Source organism: Procambarus clarkii, chromosome 9, assembly GCF_040958095.1.
Source record: "Procambarus clarkii isolate CNS0578487 chromosome 9, FALCON_Pclarkii_2.0, whole genome shotgun sequence".
NCBI lineage: Eukaryota > Metazoa > Arthropoda > Malacostraca > Decapoda > Cambaridae > Procambarus > Procambarus clarkii.
The window spans coordinates 31,263,600-31,286,138 of NC_091158.1; the positions used below are offsets into that span (position 1 = coordinate 31,263,600).

A 22,539-nucleotide genomic window follows, 5' to 3' on the forward strand; every position below is an offset into this window, starting at 1 on the left:
TACCGAGTCATCTGAGCCCTCCAGACGTTAATTACTCCACTAATTAACATGAGCCACTAATTGCTATACCGCAGAAAGGTAATTAGTCTCGAGCAAATTACGTTAACACAAATACTGACAGACTCTGACAGATCCTCTCCCACTACGTGAATTCATGATGAGAAGGCTAATTACATAATTAGCTAGAGTGGTCAATTAGTTGTCACACGGACAATTAATTGCTCCCGAGACGTATCTCACTCAAGCTCAACACTGTTCTCTCATAACAGCACTCACTCAACAATAAGTGTGCACCCCTTATCCAGTTAATTCCCCAATTATTAACTCACTGAATCCTTAAGTCCTCAACACAACTAAAAGAAACAAAGTAACCCCAGTGTTACATAGGTCACACTACAATGGCATGCAACAACACAAATGCACTGCCCACATACGGTTGCGGCTACTGCAACTCGTTAATTACTATGCAAACACAATAATGACACACGGTTGTGCAACAACAAGAGAATACCAATATTACTGCCCCCCTTTTCTTGCAAAGGACTACTGTGAACATACACTTACCTCAGCAAGGCAATCAACCAATCAACTGCCTGCTCTCATTAAGTACTGTGAATTCCCCTGAATAATCCTAGAGGTCCCTTAAACCATCAACACAGCTTCCAGGGCAGCAATATTGTATAAACTGATAACAACACTGCACAAACCTGCAACATAATGATGCTGTCAGCATACCCCACATGCTAATGACATCATTAGGCAATCAGTCAGCAATCACATCTACTGACTCACCACACAGCACAGTACATAAAGCATGCAAATGAACACATAGAAATGGCATTCACATAATCAATGAAAATTATATCATCAGGTAAATGTAACTCTAACTACACAGACCTCAGGGTATCCACTGACATCCCTGCAACATAATGATTATAATTATTCATGCTGGTACTCCATCGCACTAATCCAGTCTGACCGATTATATAGAATCGACAACTGGATCATTTATATGGTAAATCTCTACGCTGACTGGTTACATACTCGAGTCAGTCTACACACTTATACATTATAATACTACAGTGTGGTCCCGTGTACAACATCCATCTCCAGGTACCGCCCTACCAGTCACCTGGACATGCTACAGACAGCTGTCTCTCAGCTGCTTCCCTAGCCTGGCAGGGCTATGAGACAACTCGTACCGGGAATTTCCACTGGTACTCATCACACTGTACACAATGATAATTGTACTCACGTCTACACCGCCTCATTTCACTCATTTCCCAGGTCACTACCTCTCTGGCTGTCAACACTTAGCTTGCTCCTCATGCGTCGACAAGATGTGGCCCTAGGCTGTCCCGGGAAAGTGGCCAAGTGGCCCAAGGGGGTGGCCAAGGCATGTGGCCACCGCATGGCCCACAGCGCCCCTCCCGAGCTGAGAGGGGGGGGGGGGGGGGTAGATGGCGCGCGGGTGGCCTGGGGTAGCCGGCACGCGGGCAGGCGGGGTGGCCGGGCCGGGCCGAGCGGGCTGCCGGGGTGGCCTGGGGGTAGCCCCCGGACGTACACACGTGGATGGGGAATCACCAACAACCCCATCAAACCAGAGCCTGCCTTGCTCTACACTGGGGTGACAATGGCCGGCGGCGTCACCACCAAGTGGACCAACAGGGTGGAATTCAAAGTCCCACAGGGGCCTGTAATCTCACCACAATTACACTGCCCTGATTCCACGAATTGTCCATCAACACTAGACAGGTTATTCAAACCACCTGTTACACCATGAGGCTCTGCCAGCTGCCTCATGGATGCCCACTGTCTCTGAGGCTATTTTACTGGTACTTCCGTACCTCATCGGCCCCAAATTTCACGAAAATTGGGCCTAGACACAACCCGGGATGGCAGGAGTGCCATCCCTGCTGGACAACACGGTAAGTCCGCAATTAAAGGTGGTGGAGGGGGTGAGACTCCCCCCTCCACCCAGCTACGTCCTCGTCCACCTGCTACCCCGCTCAAACTGACGATTTCGCGGGCTAAGGAAACTCAAAATGCCCATACCTCCCCCCCTACTTTGTCTTGACCAATCAGCACGAAGCCGGCACTGTTCCCTCGTGCCGCTTCCAATCACAGCCGTTCGCGCCAAAACACAGCTCGGAGCAGACATGCCTACCCGAATCACAGGCCTCACTCACCCTCAGGCGTCCCATGACGTCACAAGGAGGGGGAGGCCTAAAGACAAGGGGCACACTGTCTCACATGGTGGGGGGGGGGGGGCAACGGTCACCCCACTTTCCCCCCCACCTCTGTAAAACCGTTGGGAGAGTCAAGTATCTCCCTACACCACTTCACACTCAACTCCTATCCTATTTCACAGAACAGAAAATTTCTGTAATTCTCTCTAGAGAACAATCACAGTCCTCTAACCCGTCCCAAACGACAGTCCATAAGCTTTCATTCAACACCCCACAAGTATATGTTAGTTTGAAAGCTTCAGTTTCTAGAGTCCCTAGAGCGACTAGCCTAATCTAGAAACTAGGAAAACTAGCTGAGGGAATCTAGATTCCCTCACAGTTACCAGCACTCGAGAGAGGCCAGGAACCACTTGGTTGTTGTTGCCAGCACTCGAGAGGGGGCAGGAGCCACTTGGTTGTAGTTACCAGCACTCGAGAGGGGCCAGGAGCCACTTGGTTGTTGTTACCAGCACTCGAGAGGGGGCAGGAGCCACTTGGTTGTTGTTACCAGCACTCGAGAGGGGGCAGGAGCCACTTGGTTGTTGTTGCCAGCACTCGAGAGGGGGCAGGAGCCACTTGGTTGTTGTTACCAGCACTCGAGAGGGGGCAGGAGCCACTAGGTTGTAGTTAGCACCACTCAAGAGGGGGGGGGGGGCAGGAGCCACTTGGTTGTTGTTACCAGCACTCGAGAGAGAGCAAGAGTGACTTACCGTGTCATAGTGGTGTATGAGAGAATGATGGTGATGCTGGGTGTGAACGTTGGAGAGTGAACTCACGCATCTACTTGTTGCCATATATCAACCTCCCACACACTCTCCCCCCTCCCGTCTCCACTCCTGTCTTCCCCCGACAGTCCCATGTGACCGAGCAATTTTTATCAATTTTCAGAGGCAAGATAAGAAGGTCAAATGTCACAGCTCATCTGGACGAGCCTTGATACATTTGTCACTTTAATGGCCAAATTTTGGCTTAGATTTCTTTCATATAATTGTGGCAAGAAGTCACACCTCCCTCCTACTGTTCCTCCAATTTACGAACCACTTATCGTCCTTTCTCATCTGTTTATATGTCTGTATGTCAGTCTGTGTATGGCGGTGTCTGTCTGTCGGTCTTTCTGGCTGTCAGTCAGTCAGTCAGTCAGTCAGTCAGTCAGTCAGTCAGTCAGTCTGGCTGTGTGTCTGGCTGTCTGTCTGTCTGTCTGTCTGTCTGTCTGTCTGTCTGTCTGTCTGTCTGTCTGTCTGTCTGTCTGTCTGTCTGTCTGTCTGTCTCTCTCTCTCTCTCTCTCTCTCTCTCTCTCTCTCTCTCTCTCTCTCTCTCTCTCTCTCTCTCTCTCTCTCTCTCTCTTTCTAACTAAGGCTATGGTTCATTAGGCTACCGGTTGAAATACCTAGTGAAACAACTAGCAAGAGCTGTTATCCTACCTCAGCTAATCTGAAGCCTGCTCCAAGAAACTCATTTATGTCAATAAAATGTTTTTTGAAGCTAACTATCATATAGGAAACCCAGTGAAACTGCAAGCAAGATCTGTAATCCTACCTCAGCTTAGTTGAACCCTTATCCTATAGACCTATTTATCTCGTGAGGCTGTTATATGCATCAATAGGAATAAACTTTATTCCTTAACATCATTAGGTAACAATCATATAAGGAAAAGGATGAGCCCGTAGCCAACTGTGTGCAAGAGCCTTCATGTGATCAGTTGACCTGATCTTCCATATATCAACCTGTTGAGCGAACACGTTCCAGATGCGAATCAGCCTAGGAATGAAAGATCGCTGATTCAGTGAAGTTCTTGTTAAAGCCAACTCCAGGAAGAGTCTGTTGAAGGTTGAGAGCCTAGTGCTATGGGTGCCAACTACTAGTTGTCCAAGGAGTTGGAACAGGTGCGGAACTTTGAGAATGTTGGCCTTGTACGTGGCAGTAAGACCAGCAAAATCACGACAGTGTTTTAGACTCTTACGTTCAGACCTTTCCCACCAGACATGGTCATGCCTAGAGATAAGCCTTCTTGCACGTTTTTCCACTTCATCAAAAAGTCTGATGAATGATGTTGGGCAGGCAATCCAGGAAGGGATGTATACTCTAGATGAGAGCGAACATATACTTCATATAATGTTTTGCAGCCTCTGTTGTCCAGAAGGTGTGAGATGCGCCGTAGGGCTGTTACTTTCCTGGTTGCCTTTTGGGTTATATTAAGTGGCTCTTCATTGTCACTGAAGAGTTGAACTTCATTTTCTAAATGTAAATTTCATCCGTGAACTCTAGGGTTTTGCCACCCATTTGCAAGCCTGTCCACAATGCAATGTTCAGCCTAGTTATCATCATTGCTTGTGTTTTCTAAGCCGCAAGTGTAACCTGCCATCTCCTACCACAGGAAGAAATCGCTGAAAGTTTGTAATTGATGAGACCTGTAGCAGTTAGCATTTCTTTCTTTTTGCATGGAAAGGTTAGAGTGCAGCATCATCATAAGCTTGAACTTCAGAAAAAAGATGAAGTAGATGATTGACATAGACATTCCACAGCAGAAGGCCAAGCACACTACCCTGTGGAACGCTGGCACCAATAGAGTGGCTTTCGAATTCTGCCCAGATTACATCGGCCGTTCTTCAAGGTATTGTTTTATTAACTCTAAGATGAAGCCTGAGATGCCTAGTGCCTGAAGCTTCAATACTTATAAGAACATAAGAACAAAGGTAACTGCAGAAGGCCTATTGGCCCATACGAGGCAGCTCCTATTTATAACCACCCAATCCCACTCATATACATGTCCAACCCACGCTTGAAACAATCGAGGGAACCCACCTCCGCCACGCCACGCGGCAACTGGTTCCATAAATCAACAACCCTGTTACCATACCAGTATTTGCCCAAGCCTTTCCTAAAACTAAATTTATTCAATGTTTACCCATTATTTCGTGTTCTGTCTTGTGTTGATACTTTTGTGTTGATACCCTATTAATATTCCCTTAGTTATGTCCATTCATCCACTTGTAAACCTCAACCATGTCACCCCTAACTCTTTGCCTTTCCAGTGAATGCAATATAAGCTTTGTTAATCTCTTTTCATATGACAGGTTTCTAATTTGAGGAATTAACTTTGTCATCCTACACTGGACATGTTCAAGTGAATTTATATCCATTCTATAGTATGGCGACCAAAACTGAACTGCATAATCTAAATGGGGCCTAACCAGAGGAAGATATAACTGAAGAACAACAACAGATGTCTTCTTACTAACGCTTTGATTAATAAATCCCTGTGTCCTATTTGCTTATTTCGAGCATTCATTCATTGATCCTTTGGTTTTAAATACTTACTAATCATAACTCCCAGTTTGACCAGACCACACACTAGAAGGTGAAGGGACAACGACGTTTCGGTCTGTCCTGGACCATTCTCAAGTCGATTGTGACACCTCTCAGATCCCTTTCGCAATCCGACTTCGCAATTTCAACACCATCTAGCTCATATCTTGGAACTCTATCATCATTACCTAGCCTCAAAAATTTACATTTATCAGCATTAAACTGCATCTGCCAATCTTTTGACCATTTCAAAACCCTATTTAGATTGACTTGAAGTGACAGTGAGTCTTCTTCAGTGTTTATTTCTCTACTGACTTTTGTATCACCGGCAAATGTTTAAGCTCTATTCAGTTAAAGTTGTGTTTGTTTGTGTAAACTAAAGTCTTTGAAAATGTAATAAGTTTTACGAAACGCGCTCAAGTGTCGCGACAGACTAGAAATAAAAATGAATTTTGGAGAATTGATCTTTGAATTACCATCAACAGTGAAAAGAAACGTAAGAAAGATACAGACTATATAATGGGTATATACAGGAGGGTTCTGTTCCCTCCTGTTCTGTCTTGTGTTAATGCCACATCACCCTTCCCACCTCACTCAAATGTAGATATAAAATCAGAGATACGTTCTAATCAGTTGTGTATTTGTGAAGTCTTTGAAAATGTAATAAGTTTTACGAAACGCGCCCGTGTCGCGTCAGACTAGAAATAAAAATGAATTTTGGAGAAGTGATTTTTGATTTACCTCCAACAGTGAAGCGTAATGTACGAAAGATTGAGAAAATTCGTGTTAGAATTATTAATCTTACTTTTTCGGTCATATTTAATAATATATGTCTACAGGAAAGACTGCTACCAAAATATATTAATATTAAAGTGCACGACCCAGCAGCAAGGAATCAAGCCTTCACGATAAAATATCGCCAGGATCTGATTCGTGATCAGATATACAAGGCAGAGAATGAAATCAAAGACAACAAAACGCAACTACTTCATGCTACAAACGAGTGGAGAAATAGCAACATCGACCATAGTATCCGTACCCGCATTGAACAACACCTCGACATCCTCACAGACCAACATCACCTCAGCACTGAAACAAGGATTATCAAGAAACTAACAACATTATATGGAGGACCTATGGCAATTCCACGACCAAGAGATGGCTTCCTGAACCTTGCAGGAATTAACCTCACTGAGGACCAAGTCACTCTCCTAAATCTGGGCATAAACTGTCATGTTATGTCCAGACCGAGTGAAATGGCCCGGAAAGTAGAGTTGGAAATTCTGTTGGACGACATATTCGACCTGGAGACACAAAAGAAGGTCACTACCAAAGATACCTTACAAGCAGAACTTATTACAGAAGGAGGAAAGAATCGAGGCAACTACAGAAGCACCATACTGTCCCCCGAGCTTAAAGCGGCAGCTAAAAGCCTTCGTGAGAACAAGGAGATAGTTGTCAGGAGAGGTGACAAGTCGCCAATATATGTCATTCTTAAAAAAGACGAATATCTGGCGAAAATGAACATCATACTCTCTGACCAAACTAAGTTCCAAAGGGTAACGAAGGACACTACAGCCGAATTAAAAGCAAAGGTCAACAAACTGATCGAAACTGTAAACGCCAAGAAATCCGGACTCCACCTGCCAAAGATCATTGGGGAATATAAACCTGGATATGCGTATGGAAATGTCAAGACGCACAAGCCTGGAAACCCACTTCGGCCAATCATTAGCCAGATACCCACACCCACGTACAGACTGGCAAAGCGACTCAACGGCCTGCTGACTCCTTATGTTCCTTGCGCCTTCAGCCTGAAGTCTCCAAAGGAATTTGTGGACTTACTGCGGGGCACACGGGCCACAGGGATAAGAGCCTCGTTGGACGTAGAATCGCTGTTTACCAACGTACCTGTGGACGAGACAATCGGAATGATAGCCGACAGAGTGTATCGTGATCCAGCCTGTACTCCTCTTGACATGCCAGAAAGTATTCTGAGGAAACTACTCCAAGCTTGTACTAAAGAGGCACCCTTCTTGAGCCCGGATGGGCACATGTATAAGCAAGTAGATGGGGTCGCCATGGGTTCTCCCCTAGGTGTCCTGTTTGCAAACTTCTACATGGGTACCATCGAGCAAAAAGTCTTAGTCGACATGAACTTGAAACCGGCCATATACTGCAGGTATGTTGACGACATTTTTACACAGGTACCGGATGTCAGACATCTGCAGAAGCTGAAGGAGGCATTTGAGCAGAGTTCTGTGCTGCGTTTCACTTACGAGACGGAAAAGGATGGGAAGCTGCCTTTTCTAGATGTAACAGTCATGGAAAAGGGCGGAGGTTTCCACACTGCAGTCTACACTAAGGAAACAAACATAGGAATGTGCCTAAATGCCAACAGCGACTGCCCTGACAGGTACAAGAGGAGTGTTGTTAACGCATACGTCGACCGTGCTCTCAGCCACAGCTCAGAATGGAAGCAAGTCGACGAAGAACTCTGTAGGGTAAGGCAGGTCCTAGTCAATAACGGCTTCTCCAATGGTTTCATCGAAGACATCATAAGAAGGAAAGTGAAAAGCCATGCAACCTCTGAAGAGACAACTAACACAACACCTATACCCCCTATTAGACTATTTTACAGGAACTTCTTTTCCACAGCTCATAAAACGGAGGAAAGGGTCCTGAAAGATATTGTTAATAGAAACGTTATCCCTACAGACAAAAATCAGAGGATACAACTGACGATTTACTATAAAACCAGAAAAACGGCCAGCCTACTCATGAGAAACTCTCCAGACACAAAACAGAACGCTTTAAAAGAGACTAATGTCGTCTATGCCTTCAAATGCCCACTTGGGGACTGTAAGCTCCAAAAAACCCAGTATATAGGCAAGACAACAACATCTCTTTCTAGGCGTTTAACGATGCATAAGCAACAGGGCTCCATTAAGGAACATATAATCTCTTCCCATAACCAAACCATCGCCAGAGAAATCCTAGTAAACAACACAGAAATCATCGATAGAGACAGCGATAGCAGGCGGCTTGACGTTTGCGAGGCACTACACATCAAGAAGTCAACACCAGCAATCAACAGCCAATTATTGCACAACTATATTCTACCCACCTCAAGACTCTGCTCCAATATAGAAGCATCAAGAAATATGGACCAATAGGCTTTCTACAAACACTTCTATTCAATACCCATTGTTTCTGTTCTGTCTTGTGTTGATACCTTTAATACCCTATAAATATTCCCTCCTGTTCTGTCTTGTGTTAATGCCACATCACCCTTCCCACCTCACTCAAATGTAGATATAAAATCGGAGATACGTTCTAATCAGTTGTGTATTTGTGAAGTCTTTGAAAATGTAATAAGTTTTACGAAACGCGCCCGTGTCGAGTCAGACTAGAAATAAAAATGAATTTTGGAGAAGTGATTTTTGATTTACCTCCAACAGTGAAGCGTAATGTACGAAAGATTGAGAAAATTCGTGTTAGAATTATTAATCTTACTTTTTCGGTCATATTTAATAATATATGTCTACAGGAAAGACTGCTACCAAACATACTAATATATATATATATATATATATATATATATATATATATATATATATATATATATATATATATATATATATATATATATATGTATATATATATATATACATATATATATGTCGTACCTAGTAGCCAGAACGCACTTCTCAGCCTACTATGCAAGGCCCGATTTGCCTAATAAGCCATGTTTTCTCGACTACCTAACCTAACCTATAAAGATAGGTTAGGTTAGGTTAGGAAGGGTTGGTTAGGTTTGGTCATATATCTACGTTAATTTTAACTCCAATAAAAAAAATTGACCACATACATAATGAAATGGGTAGCTTTATCATTTCATAAGAAAAAAATTAGAGAAAATATATTAATTCAGTAAAACTTGGCTTGCATAGTAGGCCGAGAAGTGCGTTCTGGCAACTTGGTACGACATATATATATATATATATATATATATACAGAGCACCACTTGGTTTCCGAACCCCTTGGGGACGAGACCCGTCGGTTAACATGTAAGTTCGTATACGAGAAATAGAGGGGAAAAAATAAACTAGAAATGTAAAAAGAAGTTGTTCTGAAAAGTTTACGAAAAACTCTAGGGGAAAAATCGACAGGTTCATAGCGTAAATGCGACCGTGTTTTGTTTGTACTCACCAATAAGTGAAGTCCTGGTCCGCTTTATAAAAGTCCTTAATTGTTCCTAACTGATTATTAAGACGACTGGCAAACATCCTCTAGATGTTTCCTGCCAGCCTGCAGGAACATCCTGCCACCCTGCCTGCCAGCTTGCCTGCCAGCCTGCAGGCACATCCTGCCAGCTTGCAGGAACATCCTGCCAGCCTGCAGGAACATCCTGCCTGCCAGCCTGCAGGAACAGCCTGCCAGCTTGCCTGCCAGCCTGCAGGCACATCCTGCAGGCACATCCTGCCAGCCTGCAGGCACAGCCTGCCTGCCAGCTTGCCTGCCAGCCTGCAGGCACATCCTGCCAGCCTGCAGGCACATCCTGCCTGCCAGCTTGCCTGCCAGCCTGCAGGCACATCCTGCCTAAAATATACGATGATGTACTGTACATTTAAGAAACAAATCTGGGTCACAGGTCTGTGGAGTGTGGTTAGGCTTACGGAGTCAGCCGGTCCCTCCCCCACCACCGACACACCTCCCCCTCTCCCCCCACCCCAAACCCATACACACACACTCTCAAAGGTCACGTGGTTCATGGTTCACTTCAACACCCATATATCGCTTCCTGCCTGCCTGCCTCCTTCCCAGCCTGCAAGCCTGCCTGCCTGCCTCCTTCCCAGCCTGCAAGCCTGCCTGCCTGCCTGCCTCCTTCCCAGCCTGCAAGCCTGCCTGCCTGCCTGCCTCCTTCCCAGCCTGCAAGCCTGCCTGCCTGCCTGCCTCCTTCCCAGCCTGCAAGCCTGCCTGCCTGCCTGCCTCCTTCCCAGCCTGCAAGCCTGCCTGCCTGCCTGCCTCCTTTCCAGCCTGCAAGCCTGCCTGCCTGCCTGCCTCTTTCCCAGCCTGCAAGCCTGCCTGCCTGCCTGCCTCCTTCCCAGCCTGCAAGCCTGCCTGCCTGCCTGCCTCCTTCCCAGCCTGCAAGCCTGCCTGCCTCCTTCCCAGCCTGCAAGCCTGCCTGCCTGCCTCCTTCCCAGCCTGCAAGCCTGCCTGCCTGCCTCCTTCCCAGCCTGCAAGCCTGCCTGCCTGCCTCCTTCCCAGCCTGCAAGCCTGCCTGCCTGCCTCCTTCCCAGCCTGCAAGCCTGCCTGCCTCCTTCCCAGCCTGCAAGCCTGCCTGCCTGCCTGCCTCCTTCCCAGCCTGCAAGCCTGCCTGCCTGCCTGCCTGCCTCCTTCCCAGCCTGCAAGCCTGCCTGCCTGCCATCATGCTAACGGGTAGTGTGTGTTAGGCTTATCTTCGGGAATGAGCCGGTCTCGCCCCCACCACCCGCCCCCTACATCCCATACTCTCTTTTAAAGGTCACGCGGTTCAACCGCGTGACTACCACTCACTCCCTGCCTGCCTGCAAGCTAGCCTGCCTGCAAGCTAGCCTGCCTGCCTGCCTGCCTGCCTGCCTGCCTGCCTGCCTGCCTGCCTGCCTGCCTGCCTTTCCCTCCCTAATTCTCACTACTTCCATCTCTTCCTGCCTACCTCCTAGCATCTCTCCCTACCTCCCCCTCCCTCTTAGCATCTCTCCCTCCCTCCTAGCATCTCTCTCTCCCTCCTAGCATCTCTCTCTCCCTCCCTCCCTTTCTGACTAATTCTCCCCCCCTCTCTCATACTGCCTCCCACCTAAGCTCCCTCATCCATCCACCCACTGGTCAGCCATCACTGACGCAATGTGTGCATTTGGAGCCGACATGGTGCACAGATGTTTCTTGATTGTGCAGATATGTAAAACAAAAGCACAGAATGAACATTCCAGCCTTATGGCAATTCAAAATAATAGGAATAATAGGCCGTGAATCTGTGAAGTCACAGTGGGCAAACTGGACCATCTCCCACCCACCACAACAAGCCGGCATGACGCTTGGCAGACCCCTTCCTACCCGAACTTTGTTCGGGTAGCATGACTCCCCAACCCCAATCGGGAAACTGGAAGTTTCGGATAACTAAAGTTCGGAAACCAAGTGGTGCTCTGTATATATATATATATATATATATATATATATATATATATATATATATATATGTCGTACCTAGTAGCCAGAACTCACTTCTCAGCCTACTATTCAAGGCCCGATTTGCCTAATAAGCCAAGTTTTCCTGAATTAATATATTTACTATAATTTTTTTCTTATGAAATGATAAAGCAACCCTTTTCTCTATGTATGAGGTCAATTTTTTTTTATTGAAGTTAAAATTAATGTAGATATGTGCCCGAACCTAACCAACCCTACCTAACCTAACCTAACCTATCTTTATAGGTAAGGTTAGGTTAGGTAGCCAAAAAAAGCTAGGTTAGGTTAGGTTAGGTAGGTTAGGTAGACGAAAAAACATTAATTCATGAAAACTTGGCTTATTAGGCAAATCGGGCCTTGAATAGTAGGCTAAGAAGGGCGTTCTGGCTATTAGGTACGACATATATATATATATATATATATATATATATATATATATATATATATATATATATATATATATATATATATATATATATATATATTTATATATATATATATATATATATATTTATATATATATATGTATATATATATATATATATATATATATATATATATATATATATATATATACATATATATATATATATATATATATATATATATATATATATATATATATATATATATATATGTATATATATATATATATTTATATATATATATATATATAATTTATATATATTTTAATTTATACTCAATTAGTATTAAGCTTTAGTCATTAATGTTTTTCATGCCCGAAACACTTTGCGTAACAGTAGCTTTAGGCATTGTATGTACTAGCTCTATCTATAAATCCATCAATCTTTGTAAAATCTCTTGTATGTATGTTCCTTATCTAAATAAACATTTATTTATTTATTTATTTATTATTTCGTCAAGTGGAGAGGATAGCCAGATTCTAGCAATAGCTGGATTAAAACTCAAGACATTGTCAAATTTAACAAAAAATGACAGTTCATCAGGACTCTCTCGTAGAGAAACACCATCAACTGTTATTTTTATTAAACAATTTATCACCCAAGAAGCGGAATAAACTAATCAAGGCTTTAAAAGACAGGAAATTGAATCAATTTATGAAATTTTTGCCAATTTTCTAAAACAAAACATCCCAGTTCAACCGCAGATAATTAATGGCTTACAGAGGTATCAGAATGACATTCGTTCTGTAGCACGTAAGAAAACTCCACTGTACAAAAAGAAGAACATTCTAACCTCTAGATGAGGTGGGGCTATATTGGCAGCTCTGTTACCTTTGGCTTAATCGTTAATTTCCTCATTAATAAAGTAATTACGTAAATAAGTAACGAGAGAATAAATGGTGAAAGAATATTGTCTGGTACCACGACTCATCGCCAAAAAATATTAATTTAATAAAAACCAGAACACACCATTACCTATTAATGTGGTGGGTCAGCCCTCTTCCACCGGGGGTGATGGTGAAATTAAGTCCTTCTCTTAAAAAAATTAAAACAAATGGTGCAATTCAGGTAATAATGTTGGTGGTAGCTGTAACCACCTCGGCTGTGACTCTAGCGGCGGTGATGGGGGAGTGGGGGAAGTGGACACTCCCCCCACTCGCCCGGCAACAACAGCTTATAGGCAGTGTTGCCACGATAACTCCTGTGATCCTTATAACCCCACCAGACGGGCCGGGCTGGTCAGACAAACATTAAATGTCATTGACCCCGCCGCCGTTGCAGCGCCGCCCTTTAAAGAAAAAACGCGGGCTGGGCGGTGTGACCGATGCCTTTTTTTTTTTTTTTTTTAAAAAGAGAACATTTCATTCTACCAGCCGAAATGCGGGTAGTTGTTGCTGGGCACACTCCTCATAAAGCTACCATCACACCCCAAAACCCAAGTATGGACAACTTAATTTATGTGAATTGAGGAAATTCCACATGTCAAAACATTATTGAACATGTTTGAACAAAACAGCCAACAGGTGATATGGGAGAGCCATGGAAATTTATTAAAGCCTGTGCAAAATTTAAATATTTTAGATATAATTAAAACTTTAGCCTTTGCTAAAGGACAATTTAGGACAAATGACAAGGAGGTTGTAAGGATTTTACTGAAGGTGGCTGGCATAGACCCGACCTTCATACATAATTATCGCATCAGATCGCAGTTAAAAGGGGGGAGGGGTATCCATAGGAGACCCCATTGGGAACCGTATTGAAGACCTATATGAACCACATCTTAAACGCCATTATATTCAGTTGTGTATTCACCATGGAGCAAGCTTCTACACCCCCTCCCCCTCCAGCAGAAGAAAAATCCCCCATATTAAAAAAGTTGGTTGCTACACAACGATACCACTAGTATGTCGAGCACAAATGTAGATTGATATATGTATTGTGGGATTGTTATGACCGTCTTGAGTTGAGCGCTCTTCCAGAACGGGTTTTTAAGTCATTTGGTGAAACGGTGAAAAGTTATGAAGAGTATTCATCTCAGGAAATCCAGACGGAGATATGGCAGATGGAAAAATTAACCTTCCAACATCGAGACATGATTACAACCTTCAAGTCTGGGCGGAGTGTCTATGGGCTTATAAGGTGAGAAAGGTGTTCTCTACCCCACATTCTTCTACCCTCCAGGAAGGGCACAGGTGTATTTAAAGGCCCCCCACCATCGCTCCTGGTCACTATAGTTGTCGACACGCTCCTCACAGCCGCCCTTCGTCATGTCGTTGTCGACTATCAAGACCATCACGGACGACATCACTGACACCCACACCTTTGGGGTTCGGTGATGTCATAGTCTACAACCTCCCTGCTGGCACTGTGCGTCCCTATGGACTAGCCTCCGTAATATGGAAAAGTTACGGTTACGCTCGTGTGGAACGTATTGGTCTGGCTAATGTCAATAGAGCCATAATTCGTTCTCGGGCTACCCCAGGGGACATTGAAGTGAGTATAGCCCCATACCCCTCTGACGGACAAGACCTAGTCGAAGAACTTGTACTCTTCTTTAGGCCCAGACAAACAAACCCACCCTAGCACTCACCGGCGCTAGTGGGTGACCATTAGGCCCACCCTAGTGGCCCTAATTTCTGTGTTCGGTGCAGGTGCACCCATCGAGTCCAACCCAATTGCACAGAAGCAAGTGCAGACTTCCGCCGACACCCACTACGTCACTAACGTCACCCTGAATACCGCCAGGAACAGAGCCTTCTGGCTCAAGATTGCCCTAACAAACGTGGGCAATCTAATGGTGAGAACCCCAATCATGTTTCGATTGGTGGTGCCCCATGGGTTAGGGGCTTCCCGTGATGGTATAGACAACTGGCACAAGGACATCGGACCCATGTAGATCTCACTACATCACGAACTATCCAAGCATAACAAGGAACTTGTTATCCTCAAACGCCCTGCTGCTGTTACCCCATCAATGGTACCCCTCCCGATCGACGACCCCAGAGGTGAAGCCTGGACACCGTGGTGGGGGAGGGTGCTACCACCCCAGGAAGCTCTTCTCATTCTACACAACCAGCTACTCCCAGGAAGAAAAGACATTTGCAGGAATACTCATCCAGCACCACCATCACCACCGCCCCACCTCCACCCACAACATCAACCACAGCCAAATGATGGATCAAAACCACCATCGACTTCGATTCCCACTCGAATCGTCGTATTGATACCATCCTCGATGGGGAGTCACAGGAAATATTCCTGTTATCCTCCCCTCCGAAAAAAAACAATGAAAGCTGTAACCACATCCAGGAAAGAAGAGGTGGCAGCACCAACAGCGGCAGCAGCTCCAGTGGTAGCGACAGCAGCAGGGTCAGCGGTGCCAGCAGCTCCATCATCAGCAGCAGCAGCCAGCTGAGGTTAATCACTGTTCTTTAAAATGGTTATTTGTTGAGGGGAATCTTTCCCCTGTTGTAGTTCTTTGAAACAAACAAACAAACAATATAATTTCCTTTTTGTAGTTTAATAAAATAAAATATAAGTAATGTTGTTTATTTTCCCCTTCATACAAAAACCTCTCCCCCGTATATCCCCCAATCAGTACATAACGGGACAATGAGTGAGGAACGTTACTTATATCTTACTAGTCTCGACCAAGGAGATATATACAACAACACGAGTTCAGCATTTACAAACACCATCCCCACACTACATTTAAACCCTTCCATAAAACATGAAGTGGCTTTAGTCAACATACGCTTACCCAGGCGAATTAATGCCATCATCAAGGATGAGGAGGAGTCTGGCATAGATATCTATGCTACTTTTAAACATGGAATTCTTTCTAAGAGTCCAGAACACTTAACCCTTCCTCTGCTCAGGGGTCCTGAGGACATTTGTACCCCTGTGCGCAAGAAAAAAAAATAAAAAAAATTATTTCGTCTTATTAAAATGTTAATTTGTATTCCCTGAGCACAGGAAAAATAATAAATAAATGGTTGGTGACATATTTTGGGCGCAACTGACCGAGGAAGTCTGGCAAAAAGTGGGCGTTGACATAGCAGTCATCAGAGCCGGTCAGCGTCACCCGCGCTGACAGGTGGGAGTTGCCACGAAGATATTATCACTTAATTATTTCTATGTTTCTGATTAATTTTTTCTAAGTTTTTTTGCAGTAATATTATTCAATAGTGTGTATTGTAATATATTTATATAATAAAAGTGGTGAATAATCGCTATACTCAAAAATATGGAGTGCATATTAGTGATTCAATTATTATGTTCATAAAACAATAAACAAATAGTTTTGCTGCTATTACACTCTACACACAGGTTATATATAAGTATCTGCATATTTTGTTCACCATAACGAACCACTAAGTTTGTATTGAGAGTCGAAAAGCAGCGAGGAGTTACCGCCACACACCAGCCAGCCACTCATTGCCACTCCCTCAACAACGCCTCACTCGCCCACTTTTTCCTCCCACCATCCAGTTTTATATTTTATTCGCAATATAAAGACGTTATATATAAGAATCTACATATTTTGTTCACCACAACTGTAAAACTAAGCTGATATTATTAGTTCAGGCACTAAGAGTCGTCGCTATACATAGTCAGCTGGCGGCTCCCTCACCCATTCAAGGTCACACGCACTAAACTTTCTCCCCCAACAATACCGTTTGTGGTGTTATTACACTATATACAGACATTATATATAAGTATGTATATGTTTTGTTCACCACAACTGTACAGCTAAGCCGATATAGTTAGTTCAGGCACTAAGAGTCGTCGCTATACACACAGTCCGCTGGCGGCTCCCTCACTCATTCGAGATCTCATGCACTAAACATTTTCCCCCAACAATACTGTTTGCAGTGTTATTACACTATATACACACATATTATATATAAGTATCTACTTGTTGTATACACCGTAACTGTAGACCGAAGCTTGTAGAGTGCCCAAAGAGCATAGTGGCCACCCTCTGCACAGCCAGACAAATCATGCAGACGACGTCACCTCCGTCACCCAAATGGCTCCTCCCAGCATAATCCTTTTACTGTTATTGCACTAATACACACATTATATATAAGTATCTACATTTGTGTTCACCACAGAGAACCACTGACCTGGTATGGTGAATGGAGACAACAACAGGTGACCACACAGTCAGTAAACGATGCTGTCTCCCTCCGTTCCTCAGCATCACTCCTCTTACAGCGCTAATTATTACAACAATCCTGCTATTATCACAACCTTGGTTATTTATATCTCAGTCAGGGGTCATCTGTAATATTGTCATCACTAAATAATAGTAATTATATATTTATTTTGACATTTTTTGGCGATGCTGTGGTCACAAGCTGAACAGTAATGCTGTTCACCCATGCTGCGTGCGCCAACCTTGGTTGCTCCAACAGTACTGTGCCTCTCACACCTGAGAATATTGCCCACGATTTTTTTTTAAAAGGGCATCTGTTTACAAGAGCCCTGAGGGAGCTAATGTGAACCCCGTGTAGCCGCGGGCATTTGAATCGTGCCTGGCACCCATGGGCGTATATATACACCATGTGCAGTTTAAGGGTTAATATATTCCTTCCTGCCGAAAACCAACATATTATCAAGAAACATCAAATTCATTACAGCTGAGCTTAGCCGGCAAATAACCACCGACATGAAACTTAGTTTTAGGGATGATTTCAAAATATACTTCACAGATAAAGAACCAATCTTTAGAGTGGGTATTACAGAGCACCACTTGGTTTCCGAACCCCTTGGGGACGAGACCCGTCGGTTAACATGTAAGTTCGTATACGAGAAATAGAGGGGAAAAAATAAACTAGAAATGTAAAAAGAAGTTGTTCTGAAAAGTTTACGAAAAACTCTAGGGGAAAAATCGACAGGTTCATAGCGTAAATGCGACCGTGTTTTGTTTGTACTCACCAATAAGTGAAGTCCTGGTCCGCTTTATAAAAGTCCTTAATTGTTCCTAACTGATTATTAAGACGACTGGCAAACATCCTCTAGATGTTTCCTGCCAGCCTGCAGGAACATCCTGCCACCCTGCCTGCCAGCTTGCCTGCCAGCCTGCAGGCACATCCTGCCAGCTTGCAGGAACATCCTGCCAGCCTGCAGGAACATCCTGCCTGCCAGCCTGCAGGAACAGCCTGCCAGCTTGCCTGCCAGCCTGCAGGCACATCCTGCAGGCACATCCTGCCAGCCTGCAGGCACAGCCTGCCTGCCAGCTTGCCTGCCAGCCTGCAGGCACATCCTGCCAGCCTGCAGGCACATCCTGCCTGCCAGCTTGCCTGCCAGCCTGCAGGCACATCCTGCCTAAAATATACGATGATGTACTGTACATTTAAGAAACAAATCTGGGTCACAGGTCTGTGGAGTGTGGTTAGGCTTACGGAGTCAGCCGGTCCCTCCCCCACCACCGACACACCTCCCCCTCTCCCCCCACCCCAAACCCATACACACACACTCTCAAAGGTCACGTGGTTCATGGTTCACTTCAACACCCATATATCGCTTCCTGCCTGCCTGCCTCCTTCCCAGCCTGCAAGCCTGCCTGCCTGCCTCCTTCCCAGCCTGCAAGCCTGCCTGCCTGCCTGCCTCCTTCCCAGCCTGCAAGCCTGCCTGCCTGCCTGCCTCCTTCCCAGCCTGCAAGCCTGCCTGCCTGCCTGCCTCCTTCCCAGCCTGCAAGCCTGCCTGCCTGCCTGCCTCCTTCCCAGCCTGCAAGCCTGCCTGCCTGCCTGCCTCCTTTCCAGCCTGCAAGCCTGCCTGCCTGCCTGCCTCTTTCCCAGCCTGCAAGCCTGCCTGCCTGCCTGCCTCCTTCCCAGCCTGCAAGCCTGCCTGCCTGCCTGCCTCCTTCCCAGCCTGCAAGCCTGCCTGCCTCCTTCCCAGCCTGCAAGCCTGCCTGCCTGCCTCCTTCCCAGCCTGCAAGCCTGCCTGCCTGCCTCCTTCCCAGCCTGCAAGCCTGCCTGCCTGCCTCCTTCCCAGCCTGCAAGCCTGCCTGCCTGCCTCCTTCCCAGCCTGCAAGCCTGCCTGCCTCCTTCCCAGCCTGCAAGCCTGCCTGCCTGCCTGCCTCCTTCCCAGCCTGCAAGCCTGCCTGCCTGCCTGCCTGCCTCCTTCCCAGCCTGCAAGCCTGCCTGCCTGCCATCATGCTAACGGGTAGTGTGTGTTAGGCTTATCTTCGGGAATGAGCCGGTCTCGCCCCCACCACCCGCCCCCTACATCCCATACTCTCTTTTAAAGGTCACGCGGTTCAACCGCGTGACTACCACTCACTCCCTGCCTGCCTGCAAGCTAGCCTGCCTGCAAGCTAGCCTGCCTGCCTGCCTGCCTGCCTGCCTGCCTGCCTGCCTGCCTGCCTGCCTGCCTGCCTTTCCCTCCCTAATTCTCACTACTTCCATCTCTTCCTGCCTACCTCCTAGCATCTCTCCCTACCTCCCCCTCCCTCTTAGCATCTCTCCCTCCCTCCTAGCATCTCTCTCTCCCTCCTAGCATCTCTCTCTCCCTCCCTCCCTTTCTGACTAATTCTCCCCCCCTCTCTCATACTGCCTCCCACCTAAGCTCCCTCATCCATCCACCCACTGGTCAGCCATCACTGACGCAATGTGTGCATTTGGAGCCGACATGGTGCACAGATGTTTCTTGATTGTGCAGATATGTAAAACAAAAGCACAGAATGAACATTCCAGCCTTATGGCAATTCAAAATAATAGGAATAATAGGCCGTGAATCTGTGAAGTCACAGTGGGCAAACTGGACCATCTCCCACCCACCACAACAAGCCGGCATGACGCTTGGCAGACCCCTTCCTACCCGAACTTTGTTCGGGTAGCATGACTCCCCAACCCCAATCGGGAAACTGGAAGTTTCGGATAACTAAAGTTCGGAAACCAAGTGGTGCTCTGTACTAGCTTCAACTCTGAACAGTGAAGGTACTGGCTCGTTATATTCTCTCAGCTTTCAATTTAAACACAGAATAGCTAATGTACTTGGTTTTGAGCATCCAAGGTTGTGGCCTGATTCCCTCCAGACAATGACGGGGGTTGTGACTATTTACTCATTTATAGTGACGTCATCGAGCCGGAGGGCAGATTGTAAATATCTTAGATGCAATCAATTATCATGACTCATATTCTAGAGGAGCTCATCTCCTAGTTTACAAGAAATTAAATACTAACACGTTGGAGAAAGTAAGTATTAAAATAACAGATCAGTTTGGGCGAAGGGTTAGTTTTGGAGATGGAAGATCGGTTACGGCAGTCTTACATATCCGCCCTAAAGTATAGCAATATATAATATATATATAGAAGTGTTTTCCCACGACTTCGGTTATTATAAGAAGAGGTGTCGGGATGCATGTACCATTCCAACCGCCTTCTCAAAAGGAATTCGGCGAGATATTCACACCTCTCTCTAGGAGATATGGGTTGAGAGGGGGAGCGATGAATGACATACGCACATTCCATGTACCTTATTTCAGATTTGGTGGCAGTTTCTTTGGAACCTTGGCTGGCATGGCCAGACGAGCCATACCATTTTCATGAAAACTGTAACGCCGACTGCTATCGATTTTGGGAAAAATGTTCTTGGAGATTTAACCAGTGGTAGACGGGATGTAAAGAGCGCTCTGAGAACTCACAGTATTGATGCTCTTAAGACGGTGGGGAAGAAATTGGTAACAGGGGAGAAAATTAAAAGACTCTCTAGGAGAATAAAAAAAAATGTAAACGAGGCCTCGGGTATAAAAATGACGTATATTCACTATCGTAAGCAGTCATACTTCATCTTTTGGAGGGTATCATGGCAGAGGCTAGTGGAGCTGTGGTGAAAATGTCATTAGAATATTATAGCTCCAGTATTATTGACCAATTTCCTAGAAGTAACAGAATACGCAATGTGGAGAGTTCAATTGCCTCTACACAGCAAATAGACATTCTACCTGTCAACCTCCCCATTAATCAACGTTTTTGGGATAATTACTTAGAATTCCGCATTCCTGGAACCCAGGGTGCCTTCTTAGATCTAGCCAATTTTGTTATAGGTTTTAAGGTATCTTTAACGAAAGATGATGATACCACAAAATTGGAAGAGGATGACTATGTGGAATTTGTGAATGGGTTGTCAAATACCATGTTTAAAGGTGTTCAGTTTTTTTTAGGAGAGCAAGTAGTTGAAACAAATTCTAATTTTAATTATTGGTCGTTTATTAAATTAATTACCTCCTTGCCTCCATCAAAAATGTCTTCGTTGGGGAGAATTGGAGCCTTTCGTAGGGACTGGAGTGATGACGATAGTATAATCAGTAATGAATTCACTAATACTTAATTTACTGGAGCAACCACCAAGGATAACAAAATTATGACTGATTTAAAAGGTAGAGGTTTGTCAATGTGTTTCCCCCCCTAGTATTGGATGTAACAACCCTAGACCAATACATATTAGATAATATAGATGTGCGTCTAAGATTGGAGCTTTCTCATACTTGGGTGCTAAATACAAGCTGGTCGATGGCTTTAAGTATCGCTTGAATATGGATTATGCTAAGTTATGGGAAACGCGGGTGTTCGCCTACCCAAGTGCTTACCTAGCCTTAAATAGCTCACTGATAGCATCCCCTGACCCCATAAGCTATACTTTCAATAGAACCATTTCTAAAACATATGTCCTAGCGGGGAATCAAACTAGTCTCTTAATTGATCAGCCTTGGGCGCAAGTAATTCCACGCAAGATATATATGGTAATTGTTCCAATGAATTATTATGCAGGTCTTCACCAAGGTAATGGATTATATTTTGAAAATGCAAAACTGAAAAGTATCGCCATGTATTTGAATAATAATGCAATTTACCGAATTGGTGGTGATTTCGACAACCATTATTCCCTTTATTACGAAACTTTGAAGACATTAGGCTTAGAGCGTGATTCACTACTAGGCTATGACACTTTTAATAAAGGAAGATCAATATTCGCCTTTGACTTAAGCACCATTCAAACGAAGGATTCATTCCCTGTGGAGAAATCTGGCAACTTGCGTATGGAGCTTGAAATTGGCGGTGGCGTTACATATAACAGACTGGTTTTATTGTTTGGAGTACATATAACAGACTGGTTTTATTGTTTGGAGAAACGACCGGGGTACTATCCATCGACGGACAGAGAACTGTTCTATGCGACATGCGGGCTTAAAAACATAATGAACTGTTATGATATAAATATTAATTTAAAAAATAATCTAGGGGTTCGAGTGCTCTACTTAGGTTGTTATAATGTCGATGAGATAGAATATTTAAATATCTCATCAAGAAAACCTATTGTCCTCATAACTAATATTTTACCAT

General features: G+C 44.9%; 1 long non-coding RNA gene across 1 annotated transcript in view; it reads left to right on the forward strand.

Annotated features, from left to right (window-relative positions):
• LOC138362952 (uncharacterized) overlaps positions 1 to 22,539 on the forward strand; it is a 62,024-nt gene that overhangs the window by 38,265 nt on the left and 1,220 nt on the right. The window lies entirely within an intron of this gene.